The 18687-nt window shown below is 31.0% G+C and overlaps 1 protein-coding gene across 1 annotated transcript in view; it reads left to right on the forward strand.

The window, feature by feature from the left end:
- Positions 1–452: 452 nt before the first annotated feature.
- The window catches only part of LOC105455881, an 83575-nt gene continuing 65340 nt past the window's right edge, over positions 453–18687 (forward strand). Inside the window, exon 1 of the mRNA XM_011699562.1 lies at positions 453–1237. The gene's annotated coding sequence lies outside the window, so the exon portion shown is untranslated. The remainder of the gene's footprint in view (positions 1238–18687) is intronic.

The raw sequence follows: 18687 nt of genomic DNA on the forward strand, positions 1-18687 counted from the left end.
TTACAATTCTCGTGATATTCAATCAGAATTATATCTGTATAAATGAAGTAGCAGTTAAAATAAAAGTTATTTTTAATTTTGTAATTTGACTATTTTTACATTACAAAATATTAATTTCATTTTTTTATTTTATTTTTTTTATTTTATTACGTATTTGAATTGTACAAAAATTTAAAAGAAATAATCTTATAAAAATAAATTATAATAAAGTTTATTACAAGTATATATAGTCATTGAGTACATACATTGATATAAATTATAAATAAAAAAAATAAATATAAAATTTTACGTAAATTGTTTCCTTGTATATATATTTTTACTATCGTTTAAAATTTTGAATATTTTTTTTGATTTGATAATAAAAGAAACCATGTATGTTCAAAAAATAGAAAAAAAAAACAATTTAGGTTTATACAAAATCTCTCTAAACTTTTTTTCTTTTTTTTTTTTTTTAATGAATGAAATATTTGAGTGGTAATTATTTTTCTCTTTCTTTTTTTACTACATGTACATGTATATGCACGTTTTTATATGGACAATATTGTATACCAAAAAAATATTTAAAATGACAGCTCTACAGAAAAGCAGAATAGATGATTATCATACATATTTGTCTCCAACATTTGTTACACATACCGAAAGAGCACCGGTTTATATTCTGTCTAAAACTTTTGAATGTATTTCGCGCATTAGTCATTTCCCATGAGAATCTTATGTCTGGCAGGCTAATCATGGGGTCGTGGCCTCCTGACGATGTACAGGATCAATCCCGATCTCCACATAAGACACTCGGTACCATACGCCGAGACGGCACGGAGAGGTGGTGCCCCGAAGACGCAGAACTATACTCCGGAGTTTCGGGGTGAAACGCGTGCGCGGGTGGTTTTAATCGGGGGCGGGGGTGCGGTCACGGGGACAGTATCGTCGCTCTTCAGTTGGGTTTGGTACGCGTCTCGCGTCTGGCCACTGCGCGCCTCTTCGCAGAAAGCGCCTTAGTTCTCTGTTTCCTACATCCCCGTCTGCCTCGATTCTTATCTCGTGAGTCGCGCGCAAAATACGCGACGTTAGAGAACTCTCTTCCGCACATTTTTTCCAAGGACTTCGCTGAAATTTTTCGCTTATCGATCACTTCGCCGGAGCGACGATTACGGATGCCACATACGTGTTCGCGAGCCGAGGAGTGTTTATTGGTTATTCTTTCTTGACATGGGTTTGGCGGACTGTCACATGACGAAGGGTGAGTCGGCTTGCTGGTGCAAAAATTATTAACTTGCATATATTAGGAAACGCACACGGAGATTATTCATGTCTCGTGGAAGAGACGACTAATGTGCGAATGGTTAAGTTGGCGCCGGGCGGTTGACGTAACCGAGTTAGGTGTATAGCGAGGAGACTGGCCTTGTGGTTCTGCGGAATGTGTAAAATAAATGAACGATGTGACTTGCGGTTTTACTTTGAGACGTCATCAGAGGCGGTTTCATTAATGAATGGCGAGAAGGTACCAATAATTTTAACTTACGCGTTATTAATTACGATCGTGAGGAAACAAGTTGGGAAATTAGTATATGTATATGTATTATTCGAAAATATTTATCAAAAATAATATTGTAACCTCGTGTTGCAGGCTTAAGACATCTATTTTTACTTCTATAAATCTTTAAAATATATATTATTAAACATCATAGGAAAAAAATTAATCGATCTATATGATGTTAAATTAAATTGTGCTAACTATATTTAACTAAATTTTGTTTTTATATACATTATGTACCTCAGGAAAAGGAACAAAAAAGTAAGATGTATATCAATTAATTGAATTCCTTTGCATTGTATATAATTATCAATTTGACAATTGAATTAATTTGAAAATGGAATAGGTATACATGTGAACAATTGAGCTTTAGTGCATTCAATTTTGCAAAGATTGCATAGAATCGATAAGTGATATGCAATCGAGATGCGGGTATATTTATAGTGGAACAATTCAAAGGCAATTCCAAAAGATCTTATTGATCGTGAAATTGTAAAAATATAATTTTAATAAAATATGCATATTAATTATTTTATATTACTGCACATTGCGTCCAAGGAGTTAATTATAAGGTAGAAAGCATTGAGTATTAAGAAATAATTTGTGTGCAAAATGAGAGAGACTCAAATAGAATAATTTTATAATTGATTAATTGAAATGAGAAGTATTTCTATAATGTTGTAGAATCTATATAAATTAATTGACTACTCGATTTTTCATTCTATTTGAAAAGTTCAACTGAATAGAAGTAATTTCCAGATATTATTATTACAAATTCTAGTGTCTAACGATGTTATATTAGTAAACAACTGAAGAAGTGTGAAAATAATAATAAAATTTCTTAAAATTTATTTAATATTAAAAGATTTTACAAAAATTTAAAATTAAATCTATAGAGTTTAAATATGTATTCCTCAGAGTACTTTACATACAATACTTGCTTAAATATTTTGTGCTTATTTTAGTTACAATCAATAACAACACAACACTGACAAATATTTATTTGCATATAATATTTCATAATATTTATTATTTTGTCTCTTGTATGCGCCTGTTTTTTCATATGTACAATGACGTTGCAAAAGAGCATGAAACAGAAGTATGCTTGAAAAGAATGGATGATGAGAGGTCATGCATCACTGACGAGAAAATAATAGTGCATACGAAGGTAGTGAGACGTTAATTACACCGTTTCGATAATCTCGTTCAAGTTACACTTGGCAGTGGGACGCAATCAAGTATTGATTCGCGTTTTATTTAATGCGAAACACTTGTGCGTACGACGTCGCACATTTCGAAAGGGAAGCATTCAGAAAGCGGCTTAATTAAATCGCGGAAATGTATAATTGTGAAATGTTACGAAGTCGATGCCAACTATGTTGACTTATTTTTCATGAAAAGAATAACAGTAAATTTGTATTATTTTACGCTCTATTTTCTTTTGGTGTACGGAAATCTCGTTAAATTTTAATAATTTTTTGCATTTTTGAAGTAGAAATTATTAATACTGAAGAAAAAAATATATATATAATATAAATAATATAGATAATATATATAGACACATTAAAAAATTAATATTTGAATTGCCTTGTATAAAAACAAGATAAATTTATAATCTGCATCAATATCATAAATTATTGTTTTGATTTTTGTTTTTTATCTTTACTATAGTAGTAACAGTTCATTGCCGTACTTTAATTTGTGTGTGTATGTGTTTGTATGCTTTTATTTTTAGAATAAGCTTATCATGGATACAGATATAAATTTTATGTAATCGGATTATTAATATCAGTTTTACGCACAATCCTATAATAATCGCTTTGGTGTCACTTATATACTTTTAGGATAAAAATGCTTTTGATATCTCTATATTATTGAAAAATCTTTTGTTCTGTTCTTCTTTCTCCATCTGTCTCTCTTTCTCTCTCTCTCTTTTCGCGATAATTACTGTTCTGACAAGGCTATTAATAGTTAATAATGATAAATGTATCCCTTATAATTGGCAGTTGTTTTCGGCGATTGCTATTTTATTACGTTGATCATTTGTGCAAGTAATTCGTACACTAATTCGAATATATAGGTAGACCAATGGAAAGCAAATGGATCTACCTCAGCACCATATTATCAAAAGTGAACAGTTTAATTCTTCATTTAGCACAGTCAAAGCGACTTTAATTGTACATTTTGTGGTCATAAGTCTGCAAGTTGCCACTCAGTTATATGGTTCGACATATCGTCTCTGACGATATTTACTTGTGACTCGCTAAACTTTCTAGATTAAACGTGAATGCGGTAAACGGGCGAGTGGGATTAATGTTCGTTCTTGTTAGTATCTATTATCGGTATTATTATCCTATCCGGCAATAATTTTGTTGATACATTATTGTGCATCCCGTTTTGTATTCACAAATTTCCGAATATGCTTTATTAATTATTCAAATATGTAATACTTATTAAATTATTGATTGCAACGGATAAGTTCGAATTGTGTCGTACACATTTTTTTAAAATTTGGTTGGCTTGAATTAGACAAACTTTTACGCTATTTATACATGATTTATTTCAATTTATTAAGTTAAATGTGTGGAGTTAACTTGGTCATAAAAATTTCAGCCGATAATTGCGTAATGCTTACACAGAAGATTTTATGTACTGTGCAGTAGCCGAATATTTATTATTAATGAGGGTGTAAATTGCCGGTCTAAGGACGTTTAAGCGACGAAAATTGTTAATTAACTCCAGCCACATACGCCGACGAACCCGAAGGACAAGGACAGGGCACAAAGTGCTTAAATAAATGAACCTCGGTGGCTGTCAGTTGATTGACCTAATGGTACGATGGCTCAATTTTAGGGTCCAAAATCGTAATCATAAGATATTCTCTGAAAAAAATCTAAAAATAATATATGTGCAAATACTCTGATTTAATTAATTTCTACACTTGTAAATTTTATGAAGTATAAATATTATATTCAATTCATGAAGTAACATAATTTTGCGAAACTCCTTTTCTACACATTATTGCTGTAATTTTTTTATTATGGTATATTAACAAATACATTTATTAATTATAAATCGGTTTTTTTAGTGATTGTTATTAAAATCTTGACATTTATTACTTTTGTAGTTAACCAAATGATTCTTTTGTATTTAGTTAAATAAATGATAATAGAGTGATTTAGAAAGTGAAAGTTGTTGTTCAAATTCTTGAAACTGAAAAACCGGTCATTTGCTATTGCCTGATGTTACTCGTATCGCTTTATATGTCGTCAATAATTAATAATCATGAAACTATATATACTGCACGAGTTAATGACGAAATGAAAGAGCCGTATAAGAGAATATCGAGGATTAAACGGGTCGTGCTGGTGAAACACGTTTACGAAATTATTTGCCATCGAACGAAGGCATGTTTGATTAATGAAATTGATTCTATTGCATTACAATGTAGCTTCGTTATTATGTTTCATCTTGTTTGTTCGTTATTCAGCCGGCGCCATAAATAATACTTATAAAATGTAGAATTATGCTTTGCTACGCATGCAAGTTTTTTATTCTTTAGAGATGTACAATACACCATGATAAACATATTTTTAAATAATGTTACGCTAGAATAATATAAAATATGTTGTGCAGATTATACATATCGATTTTATGGTTTTTTTTTACATTTTTGCAAATGAATGTATGCAAATACTGGCTTTCATTATTACAATGAGTTTTGATAAAAGATTTTGAAAATAAAATCCAAACGATCATCTAAACATCACTGACAGTTAAGCTTCAGTTAATTGTTTCTCAACACGTTTGTTTCATTAGTCCTTTTTGATTATCGTTATTTTATGGAATTGTGATACCTTTGTAACAATTAACAGAATTCATCAAGGAGCAAGTCACGTACGTAGTCGAGAGCTACTATTCAAGACAAAGGACGAAATGAATAAAGATACAATGAACACTGACAATCCTGATTACCTTTTCAGGACACTACTCTCGAGAATTATTTAGCTAGTGTTGGTGAACACGTTTCTTCTCGTCTGGAATTCTATTTCTTATCTGTTTTATATTTGATATCTTTTTAAAGTAAAATACTCAGATTCAATCGGAATAGATTCAATTCATAATATTTAGATTGATTTGAATATTTCAATATTTTTGTTAATGAAGTTAATTAGTTTACTAATCACAGTAAACTTGATAATTTTATGACAGAGAAAAAATTGGATCTAATTTTACATGACGTACATTTCAAAACCAGCTTGCTAATATAAGTTTTAATAACGTTACTAAAAAAAAGAAATTATGTATCGTGATCTATTAGAAAATAAAATTTACGTTGAAAAATAGTTAAAACGAGAGATCGTCGAAGAGTGGTTCTATGGCGCTATTTCTGTCGTAATAAATCACCTATCTTCGGCAACCACTGCGGTTAACGTTGTTAATTAATGATCCTCGTGTCGAGCGAAACACGTGACAGGCTGATACAAAGGGTAGAGATAAATTATCCTTGATTGTGCAATTTAGAAAAATAAATAGAAAATGGAAAGTGGAGAAAGAGAGAAGGAGAGAAATAGAGAGAGCTCATTTACGATTGATATTCGATATTTATTATATAAATAGTTGTCACTGATATTTATTTGTATCATCGCGACTGATAAATTATTTATTATGCAAAAGTATATATATGCATAAAGTGAAGTAAAATACCAAGTAAAATATTATTGAGAAAGACATGTCCAGTAAAAAATTTAGATATTGAAAAAAAATTGATTTAAATGGTTGCATTCTTTTTCATATGTTATGCGTCTTCGACAGAGGTGAATATTAATTTTGCTAGCCAACCAATGAAATGTCAGCCATAACTGCTAACAACACAAAAGGGATGGGATAAATAATGCCTGAGTAACTGACGGCTGAAATAATTTTCCCGGAATCACAAAGCGCCGCGCTGGCGGCACCAAGGTCTGGCAGGCGTTTTGAAAAATATATAAAAAGTGCTGCATGTCGTGCTTATTATTCGTGTAAAAACCGACAAACAAAACCGTTACACCGGGCAAGTTGAAGAGAAAATGAGAAATTGAGTTTCAAATGCGAAAATATAGCATCGTTAAAAGTCTCTTCACACGATTACTCGCCCTCCGCAGGGATAACTGATCCGCACGGTCATTTGAGCTTAGCGCGCCCACGGCTTAGTAACCCAAGCTCAATACATGCGGACCTTATATACTCGTACACTTACTCGTTATATATCTACACTCAACTCTATACACATTTTTATGGGCAATTAACAATTTGATGAAAAGTGGAAGCACAAAATACGATCTAATTTAAGAATAATAAGAAGAAAATAAAAATAATTTTATTAAAAAATATATGTTATGTGTCCAATTTTTCAATGTTCTCTGTGAATACTTTAGCAGTTTTATTTCATTTGCCTGATGAAAAGGAAAGAACGTTTGTTACTAGAAATAATGATAATGCTTTTACATCTATAGCGGTTTTATATCTTAAATAGTACATCGCATGATATGTGTCATAAGAAATACGAGTCTGTGACGTTTTATCTATCGTATCATCCCAGAAAATCCGGTCTCTAAGGGTTAGATCCAATTTCGTTGCTCCGATGTCTTTATCATTACGATAAAAAAGTAACCGTTAATTAAAGCCGGATGCTTTCTCGTTGTCAGATCTAACGATCTCTTGTCGTCGTTATAAGTTAGGATAAATGTGTTGATAGATGACGTCAATTTAACTAATCAACTGCCTGCAATTTCAAGGTTGAATTTGATACATCATCGAGAGAGATAGAACGTCCTTAATGCGTTTACACTCTATCGAGAGATTTTAAAATATAGGTCATCTTTTGATGGCTAACTTTTATTTGAAATTGAGAGAGCAAAACGTGAAAGAGAGAGAGAAAGATGCGATTAGTATTACAATGATAAAATTGATATCGAACTCTTGATATGATGGAAAAGCAGTGAATGAAAGATCCAATTTTAATTCTAGCGTAATAGATTTTTTAAAAAATCTTTTATGCAAAATTTTGAAGTTTTTATTAAACATGGAGGATGAAAGATATGAGATATCACAATTTATATTATGATATTTATATATCATGGAAAAAAGATATTTATGATGAAAATACATATATATATATATATATATTTTTTTTATTATAGCTATTTTATACATATATTAAACGTTGTATTAAATTTTGTTTTTTAGATAAGTAATAAAACGGACTGCTTTTTTATGTAAAATACTAAAAGAAATTAATTTTTCCTGATGAAATTAATGAGGAAGATTATATGTAAAATCTGTTTCTTTTTCTGTTCAAAGTGATTTTGATATTTAATATATTTAAATATTGATAAGAGAACACATAAATGTGTTTAATGTCATAAAATTATTATGCTTTGCATATAAAATATTTTGTAAAGAAATGGAAAAATATTCTAATTTGGACTTTTGTTCTTTTAATGTTATCTTAAAGATTGTAGATGAAATGATATCAATTACAAATAGCTGCGAGTATTTTCCAGCTTAGCTCGGCTTTCATATGTCATTTGAAGCGATGGTAAAGAAAGGTATTAACCTATTAAATCCAATGATGTATGTAATCTTTAAAATACGCATTTTCATATGCGCAAATGCGGTTACTGATATAGTGATATATAGTGTTAATACATTGAGATATTGATTTCGAAATCTTGGCGAAATGATTGCTGATATTGGGATCAGTTCCAATATGTTGTTGAGAGTATTAGATAGCAGTTTAAGTAGCTTTTAAATGCGCGGATCGTATGAGAGTTACGTATCACCGTGATATTTGTGTTGTTAATGGACAGTGATATATCGATTGAATCCATTCGAGAGATCGATCAAAAGGAAGATAAGGAAATTTTTTTTTAAAGAATTTTTTTTCCGTACGTGCGTATTAATATACAACGTTTTTAAATATCAGCATCGCTAGCACAAAAAATCTGATAAGTAAACCTTCTATTCGCTATTATCGAGACGGTTATATTTTGATGCGAGGATTAAAGCTTGAATATTCGCTGCCGCTGAGAAAATGAGAAAATGCGAGGGCCGCGACTCGGGGATCGGGTTGACAGCCGCCGTTCGCCAAAGGGTTGAACCAACATTTATTCAGCTTTTATTTTTGTCACTTTCTGTACGCGGTTTATTGCCTCTTCGAACACTCTCCTGCTACTGACTACTTTTGCATTTGTTCTCAGAAGTCGAAAGCCTGGGAATGGAGTATAAAGTTTTCGCCGGCAACAATAATAAAGTAGTGATTTTTACGGAGGAATAAAATATTTCTAGCAAATGTCTCGGTATATTTTTACAGTGATAAAAAGTAATCGATAAATTATGTGTGTTTTTAAGATAAATAATCCTAAAGCAAATTTGTGTAAAATGATGCGCAGTTTGTGATAAACTTTTGCTTGATATTTGATTTATTCCCGTGTTTACATTTATATTTATTTTTAAATTTTTTACGTTATTTAATATTGCATATCTAAACACGGCCCTTTGCGTCATGTTTTTTTATCAATTTCAACACTAGATGCATTTTTATATGTGCATCGCTATAAACATTTCTTTTGTAATTTTATTTCATCTCTTGATGTATTACCTATATTATGCTCCGCATGAGATTAAAATGCACATTACATTTTTAGTTGTGCATTAAATATTTTATATATATAAATTTCGCCAGACACAAAGTATTGAATAACGAAAGACTTGTATAAATTTAACAAAGTAATTTATATAAATTTTATAAAATAAAATTATAGGGAATAAAATTTTACTGACTAATCAAACGTGCTTAATTCTTATGATCGTTGTATGTTTTACATAATCGATATTTCTATCGTTAAATTTCAAAAAAGTTTCTAAAATATTCCATAAATTTAATTTTCAAAGAGTTACATTATTTGTAGATATAAAATAAAACTGCAATAATTAAAAAAGTGTGAAATATTATTTATAACCATATAAATTCAATACTTTATTGTAATGCTCAAGTAATTATTACATTGTTAATGCATTTTGAAACGCCGGGAATAGTAATGGCGATATTCGAGATTCGTGCTTCTGTAATGATTATTACGGAACTAATTATCGTAACGTGGCAATTATTAAACCGCAACAATGCGAACGTAGCACCCGCACGCTTGAGCGAGCTAACGACGTGAACGCGAAGAATGCATCTGCGGTATCATCTCATGTAACAACGCAAACATAAGTATTTATTGCCGTTGCTTATATTGTCGTTGCAGCGCTGACGATGCATTTTCGCGTTGGTGACCGTGTAGCTGGAAATGGCGCGGCATTTTTTTTTCCGCAGTCACAAATATATCAGTAAAGAATTGCCACGGCATTACACACAGGATTTCTGTAGGAAATGCGGAACGTACATTAATAATACATAAACAGACAGAGCAACTAAGAAATAGTGCGTTTAAAGTTGAATAATAGTGGAATAATAGTGGTTTTTCAATATTTGACAAAAAATTGAAATATCCGTTACAAAATCATAGAGCATCTTAAAAAAGTACTTGATTATATTGCTCTTGTTTTTGTTTACATTGGATATTTTTAATTTTATTTAGTAAGTAATAACATTATCTTCATGCTTGTAATTAATAAGCAATTTCCCTTCTCAGATTCATTGAAATATTCAACATTCCAAAATTAATGGGAGTATAATCGAGGGTAAGGTCATTAATAACGAAAGTTAATGGGTAGAGATAAAAGCTCGCATCATTTAAGTTACCTTAGCGACGTATTATTTCTGAAAAATCGTACGAGAAAAGTTTTCTCTTTTCGCAGGATTATGAATTTTTATATTTAAGTAGATAAATTAGCTGGGCGGGGAATTCTATTGCTTGGCGTTTAAGGGGATGCAAGGGCCGAGAAACATCGCGAGGTTGGAATACTAGTGGTAGGTAATTGCATACAACGTCGATCAAGTCTGTAGATTGCAGGTAATATCTGCAATTTCTATTTCGAGGCGTAATTTATACCTTAAATGCGTTTGCTAGGAAAATGTGGTTTTGATCTCGTCTTTGTTCTGCGTGACAAGACTGTAATACTTTTCTAGGAAAGATCTGTAAATCCTAAAAGCATTTGTACCATGTAAAGGATGAATTAATGGGAAAAGAGTGCAGAATAAAGACGAGATAGAAAGTTTCCATTTTGTTTAGCTACATTTTTTTTCACTTTCTTGATAGACATGATAGAATAGATTACTAAAAAATTTTAATTTAGAAAGATCAACTGATAGAATTAAAATCATTAAATGTATTTAACAATTTAACAATTTATTATGATATGATAAAATAAACAAATATTATAAAATTATTAAAAATAATATAAAATATCTAAAAATATTAAACAAATGTTATAAAAATTAATGTTAATTTAGTTGTAATTTTATAATATATAAAAGCTGTTTATAACCAGAAAGTAATTACCTTTTTTAGTTTTATATTTTCTTTTATTTCCGTAATGTATTTCTCTAACTTGGTTTAACGTTTATTCTTTATCGTATATTCTTTTATTATATACATCTATTTCCAATAGAGAGTGAAATTCTTTGACGATTATTATAAACTTTTAGTATAATATCAAAGCATCTGAGATACAATATAGATATTCTTTACGATTATTATAAACTTTTAGTATAATAACAAAGCATCTGAGATACAATATAGATATTCTTTACGATTATGTTCTCGGTGCATGTGTCTGTAACATGATCGATGAGGGTGTAAAATAAATCGTCCTGCTTGTAACAGGATAGCTGTATAAAAATTCGTATAAGTAATTCGCGTTTCTTTCAATAGCTGCTTAAAAAGTGGTGTATCGATCCAATAGCGCTTTGATGATATATTACGGCATAAGTATTAGAGTCCATAGAATTTATGATATAATTTATAGGTAAATATATCCAACTACAACGTAGGAAACAGACATTTAGTTGCGATTAAAGCGATCTTTGATAAAAATAATACATAAAATAATGCAATAAAGTATACTGTTTTGTTTCATAAACTTGAAGCTTTTTTTATTCCGTGAGCGATATATTTAAAATATATAATAATATTTTAAATTCATTGTCAATCAAGAAAATGTAATGGCTGTTGCAAATATGCTGCATATTAGACCACATTTCAAAAGATTTTGGACTAGCATTTCTAATATGAAGCACTTTACTAACGTACTCAAATATTTGTGTGTTTTCTCGTTGGTCAAACGCGAAAATCGAACCGACTTTCAGTGACTTGAAAGCTGTAAAAATCAAACTACAAACGAGTAAACTGCAGCGTCGAAAAGGAAACGGAGTTAATAGGATAAACATCGGGAGTGTGAGTGCGGCAGGGAAGGAATATGCAGAAGGATATTTGCATTTTCTGCTGCTTTTTTTCGCACTGTTGCACTCGCTACACCCGCATGGCTTCGACATGACGTCGTGACCTTTCTTGCACGTCGGATAAATACGGTGATTGAGTTGAAAATATATGTAAATATAAAGAGCTGCGAGTTTTTCTACCGCGTGTCTCGTTTAAAGGAGCTGCGCCCGAATGTTACCACGCGCAATCTTCTCGACGATGAAAGAGGTGGCCCAGATAATTTTTGTAGCTCAGGGGCATGAAGTCTTCATTGTTGTGTCCAAAATTAAGTCAGTTCTCTTTCTTCACTTTATTTTTTTGTGCTTTGTACTCTCTTTTAAAGAGATTTTCGAGAATTAGGGCATTCTTTCTTCAATGGTGATCTCGAGATTCGGGATCATTTAACAATGATTTTCTCTGACATGCTTTTATTAAGTTTGAAATGATATGCTTGATCGTTATATATTTCAAAATCACGTTCTGATCGAAGAGTGAAAGGAACACCTGATACAATACAATAAATATAAATGTAGAGCGTCATGAAAGTTTCCAGGCGTATCATTTCTACACACGTGTCGTCCCGGAATATAATAGAAGACCTGACAACGAGGGAAGCATAAAGGGCTATTTAACGCCTTTAACGACCAAGAATGTCACATAATGCATTAGATTCTGCTAGATGCATGCAAGGTTACGTGATAGATGTTGCATTTGTCAATTGGATGTCAATTAATCAATAGAACTAGGTCAAAGGCTGTTTAGAACGCGCAACTCGATCGGCGCACGTGGCTATTCTTCTTCTTTTTCTCTTTTCCTTTTTTTTTTTTTTTTTGTTAAATGACCCGCATCTGAATCAACGCCTCTCTTTTGTAGGCATTCGACGCGCGCGTATGTATGACACTCCATTTAGCTCTCGATGTCTACAGAGGAAACTGATGAAATAAAATTTTTGTTAGGTTGAAAAATTATTTGTTTTGTATCAAAAAATTATATTTCTAAAAAATATAAAAATATTTAAATATAAATAACAACGTATCGAGGATAAATTATATTCATAGAACGTAATTTAAGCGACGTTTGATCAGTTTTATGCATAAAAATGATAATTATTGCTCTGTAAATTATTTATTCTCCAATTAAAACTCAATGAATCATTTTCCCTCTTCTCTCTCTCTCTCTCTCTCTCTCTCGCTCTCTCTCTCTCTCTCTCTAAATTATTTAATTTCGCTTACTCTAGATTTAAAGTTTTTATATCTCTCCATTACATTATTCCATTAAGTGATCGAAAAATATTATCTGTTTTATGTATATACATACATGAATACATATTGCAGATATTATTTGTAAAAACGATATGTAGGTAAGTATATATAGCATATATTTCAATTATTCTATCGAAACATTTATATATTTCCGAATCATAATTTCCCTCATGTTATCCTATGCAAACCGGTATTATTACATCGACCGTGTGCGATAACTGTTGAAACATTGATTTAACATTTGTACTTTTGTCATTTTTCGGAAGAACTTGTCGACTGCAGCGTGTCCATTATTGACAGAATGAAAAAAATCCAACACGTACATTTGATTGCGCGATAAAGGGATCAATATCACCGAGACCGCGCATTGGGACAATAGCTCGCTTGCCGGTGCTAACTCGGAGATTAATCAAATAACCGGAATATGTAGCAATAATCGGAGTGTGACGCTGATGAGAAATGGTCCATAATGTTTTTGGAGCGTGAACACGGCGAATGGTTGGGAAGGGTTGAAGTCCCAATTTGTTCAGTTTAATGCTGATTAGTCGCTAGATATAGATGCGACGAAATGCCGGAGGGTATATCCATGTATGTCCCATCTCGCGAATCGAAATAAAAATCGCACGCGCCGGTGTTTAAAATTAAAATTGAGCTATATGTGTTCGAGTGAAATTTAATAAACGTATCTGCAATTTAATTTTGATTGTAAATGAAACGAGTTTACACCGGATGTCTCGTCTTAACGCACCGGAAAATCCGATTTCCCGATGCGTTCAAAACAGGTTCGTTTAATGCGAGAGAGCGCTTCTACCTCTGCATCATATTCTATTTAAATTTGAAATTACATTGCTAATTGTAAGCGCGGCACGTTTTTCGATTTTGTTCTCCAGTCGATAATCACTTTTGCATAATTAGATCAGTTTTGCAGCTACTTTACTTCGCAAAGCTAAATAGGTTCTTTAATTTTTAACAAATATTTGCAAGAATTACGTGATTACAAATATGTAAATGAATTGCTCCTAAGACTGTAAGAAGTAAAGATTTGCGTTATAATCGATTGAAACCAAGAAAAATTGATATTTGATTCAAATATAACTTTCAAATTACTTATTTATTACGCTCTTTAAAGTAATTATATTTATTTGCTTATGAATCATTTTAATAAGTATTTTATTTCGTTCACGAAACGTGATTACATATATCTATGATAAAATTATCCAAATGTTTTCAATTAAAAAGAGGATCGAGCTACAAAACCGATTGATTTATTATTTTTAGGTTTACACTGCGGAGAATTAAATCTCTCTTTCCGTCACAAATTATTTTACCCGCGAGACGTTTCTAATGAAATCCGCTTACGCGATCCCATTAATCTTCATCAAGCGGTATTGATCAATTAACAGTGATCACCCGTGTACCGTAATCCCGAGTTATCCCAGCCTCTTCCTGATCTCTCGTTCTCCATTTTTTTCCTACCTGTACCTTTCGGCTTACTTTTTTATTTAATTTGCGTCCAAAGGCTCACGAGCATGGAATGAGTCCATAGGGAACTTCATTTTCTTGCCTCCTGCTTTCTACCGGATTTCTTTTCTTTTTTTTCCTCTTTTTTCTTGTGAGCACAACCAATACGTCATCGTGGATTATCCCTTTCAGAAACGTGTGTGCAATAGAAAGCTCTGTTTTTTTGTCGCTCGTCAAACCGCGTGCGAGTTTTCTCGTGAATTTTTCCTATTTGCGTCACTTTCGATGTTTTCAAAAATTTTGAATTCTGTTGAATCACAGTTATCTTCTGTAACGGATACGATGTATTGTGTCTGTGAATTCGTTGGGTTAGGCGCCTAGAGTCATGAGAGATTGCTGAAAATAAATTTACTTAAAAAAAGACATAGTTGATAAAAAAAAAGTTTGAAAATGACGGATGGAATATGCAGAATTTTACTGATATTCGGTGAAGTAACTACATATTTTTGTACATATATATATATTACATTATTAAATAATTTGAAGTTGATATAAAAAGGAAAAATTGGGCTGTATTTATTTTCTTAATGTTTGCCAATTTATTATATTATTATTTGCAAATTTTTAATAAATTTCTAATACATGCACAATAAAAATTACATATTTGAAGAAAACAAATTGTGAAATCCATATACCTACTTTGCAAAATTCATATATAAATACTTTAATAATTAATAATAAGTATTGCTAATTAAACTTCCATAAAATATTAGCAAATATACTATTTATCGTTCATTTCTGTGCTTTGAAGTGACAAGTAATTAATTATGAACGTTACAAAATTATATATTAATGAGAACGATATACGAAGGTAAACAATTTGATAAAAGAAGAAATCAATTAAATATTTAATCAGAACAGCTCATCATAAAATCAAATTCTTTACACTGTTGTATCCTTTAACAACTATTAAGTGAATCAAATGGTTTGTGTTTCCATTGATAAAATTATAATTGTAGATTATGTTTATATAAGACCGGATGTTAACGAATTGGTATATCGTCTCGCTGTATTTTACACCCATATATTGGTTAACAATAATTGTGCAGATGAATGTGATTGTTTAGATTAAATTTGTCTTGTTCCAAAACGATTATGAAATTGTACTCGCTCGCGATGGTCTTTCTACGTAATAAATCTATTTTCGTTACGATATCCATATTCCATTATCGAATTGAAGTTTAAATTTAGGAACAGATGACAGAATTATAAAACATTTAAATTTATCATCTAAAATGTATATTGACGTATTTCGTATAAAAAAGAAATTTTATAAAACAAGTATACGCATTTAAGAATGTATTACTTAATTCAAAATGATTATCAAAATGATACATACAGAATGAATAGTTTCGTAACTGTACCGGCAATTTATGTTGTCAAATAAATGTTAATATATTCTTGTTTAAAATTTTTTTTATTTATAAAAATATTTAAAAATTAATAACCAACCAAATAATATTATTGAAATATTTTTAAATTAATAAATTACCAAATAATAGTATTAATAAAATATTTTTAAATTAATAATTTCTCAATACTGATATAACACTGGATGGATGTTTTGGGCATCGTCGCACGTATTGTAAAATTATTTTGCATCGCAGATTCATGTGTCTCGTCAAGTTTTAAGGCGTTGAATAAAATTTTACCTGAATAACTGCGAACAATGTCAAAATAACTTCCGCAATCCGCTTCTGAAGCGCTCGTCGACGCTAGGCGAAAGCCTTTTTTTTTTTTACCGCATAAGTGGCGTTAACAATTTTCGTTAAACCCGATATCGCGTAAACGAGTAGGATTTCACGGTTTTACGAGCCAGGCCTACCACGGCTGGATAGCGCTTTGGAAAAGTTTCCGTCGAAGTCCGATATTTCCTGCAGTACATATCGGCGTTTTACAAAAATTTCTATAATGTAATCAAGCATGTAATAAATTCTGTAACAATGTTTTGTTGCGTTGTGGTTTATGAACGTTAAATTTTGATCTCTCGATTTTGCACTGCTAGGCTCGTCAATGAACATATAGTGAAAAGTTGCATCGAAATATCCTTGGGGTTATCCCTTAGACATAAAATGCAATCGAAAGCAAATAATAGCTTGATTTTAATTCTTAGTTTGTAATATCAAAAGATATTGTCGTTTAAAATCGTATGTTTCTACATTTAAATTTATATTTCTAATGTGTAAATTTATATAATTTCGTACTTTCATAAATGTATGCCTGTGTATTTTGATTCCCCTCGTATTATGAAATTTGCCTTAAACTGTTGGTTTTAGACTAATCCATGACTTGGCCACGACATAATAGACCGTAGATTTAAACAGTATATTTAGCAATGTGCAGGTTTGTGATACCTGTACTATTTATTAAACGCAAACTTCACAAATGTAAAATAATTTATTTCATAAACTTTCCTTTGGTAACACATAAATTATATAGTTTGTGTTAAAAAGTAAATTTACTATTTATTAAATATATAAAAATTAATTTGAACTTGTAATTCATACACAATGACTGTAATTATTGTAAGCAAAGGAACGTTTATACACTACTAATAAAAAACGGATTTATTAATTAATTGTATTTAATTTAAAGTAATTGTGTTTTATCATTTTTATTGCGCACTAATTACCGCGCCGATTTGTACTTGCCGCTTACTTTATTCATTTTATATTTTTGAAATTTGCGAGTCTTTTTATATTTTGTTCTACTAATAAAAGTTTATCGTTTTATATGGAATAGTACATGTAGGTATATATTACAGATTCGGATAATCTCACTTTAATGAAAAGCTCCGTCCTTCTATTTTTGCCGTATTGTTGCATCAAGAAATTTTCCTTCGTTATCCTTTAAATTCTCGTTGTCTCTAACTACTCTTATGCAATTACTCGCAAAAGTTCTCGCTGTACTTTACGAGGTAAGCTTCGAAGTATGACGTACCGGACTCTATAGAACACGTTGCAAAAACAATCTTTTATTCCCCGGTTTTTCTCCTTTGACCTAAAAAAAAAGACTAACAGCAATTAGCTGCTATCATTAAACGCTGCAATATCATGGTTTTGTGACAATGGTTGGTAGTAACAACTGCGGAAACGCGTGTTTCACGCGAGGAAAAACCTCGAACAAATGTCTTTAATTAAAGTTTTCTCGGTTTCACCATCGCAAAGGTAATAATAAGTAAAGCTTTTGTCCGCTTTGTAACTCGACTTTATCCACTTTGGTCGAATATGTTTGAAAGAATGTTAATATTTGGGAATGCCAGAACTTTTACGTTATTTTATTCAAATATATGGAAATTATATGCGTATTTTTGGAAAGTCTAAAGTTGCACGCGACGAACGGACGGTTGAAATACTTCTAAAAACATTATCGCTTTAAATGTCAGGACATGCTCCATATTCGGATCTGTGGATTCTTAATTATCTCGAATTATTAAGAGTATTCTCAATTATTAAAATATTTTGCAGTGTAATACGAACCTTGACATCTTCTACATTATCTTCCTCGTCTATCTTTCACTTCTCTCTGAAATCTTGCTATAGTGCAACATATTTACATCTCAAAATGATCTATTTTTTTTGTGAATTAATTTCAAATATAATTAACGTTCTATATTAATAACAATTAATTTTCTCAATCGGTGATTTTGAACGTCTGCAAATTTTTTGTTTCTGATTTTTGGGTATTGTGAGATTAAACTTATATCAGGATTTTACAAATGTCGAAGGGGATTTTACGGAATATATGTGGACGTTGTACGTGCGAAAATTTATTTTTCCCTCGACGCGGTGGATTTATTGGCTATCGTGATATATCGTGGTATTAAGAACATTTTAATCATGAGGTGACTGCGCTTTTATCTTTTACTCATTCCGTTTTAGCGAGCGATATCTAATTGTCTTTAATTTTTTTCATAAAAGAGCCATCAGTTAAGTCTGAAACACAGTGATAAATTGTTATTTTTTAA

Source organism: Wasmannia auropunctata, unplaced genomic scaffold (assembly GCF_000956235.1).
Source record: "Wasmannia auropunctata unplaced genomic scaffold, wasmannia.A_1.0 LD336106.1, whole genome shotgun sequence".
In the NCBI taxonomy this organism is placed as follows: Eukaryota; Metazoa; Arthropoda; class Insecta; order Hymenoptera; family Formicidae; genus Wasmannia; species Wasmannia auropunctata.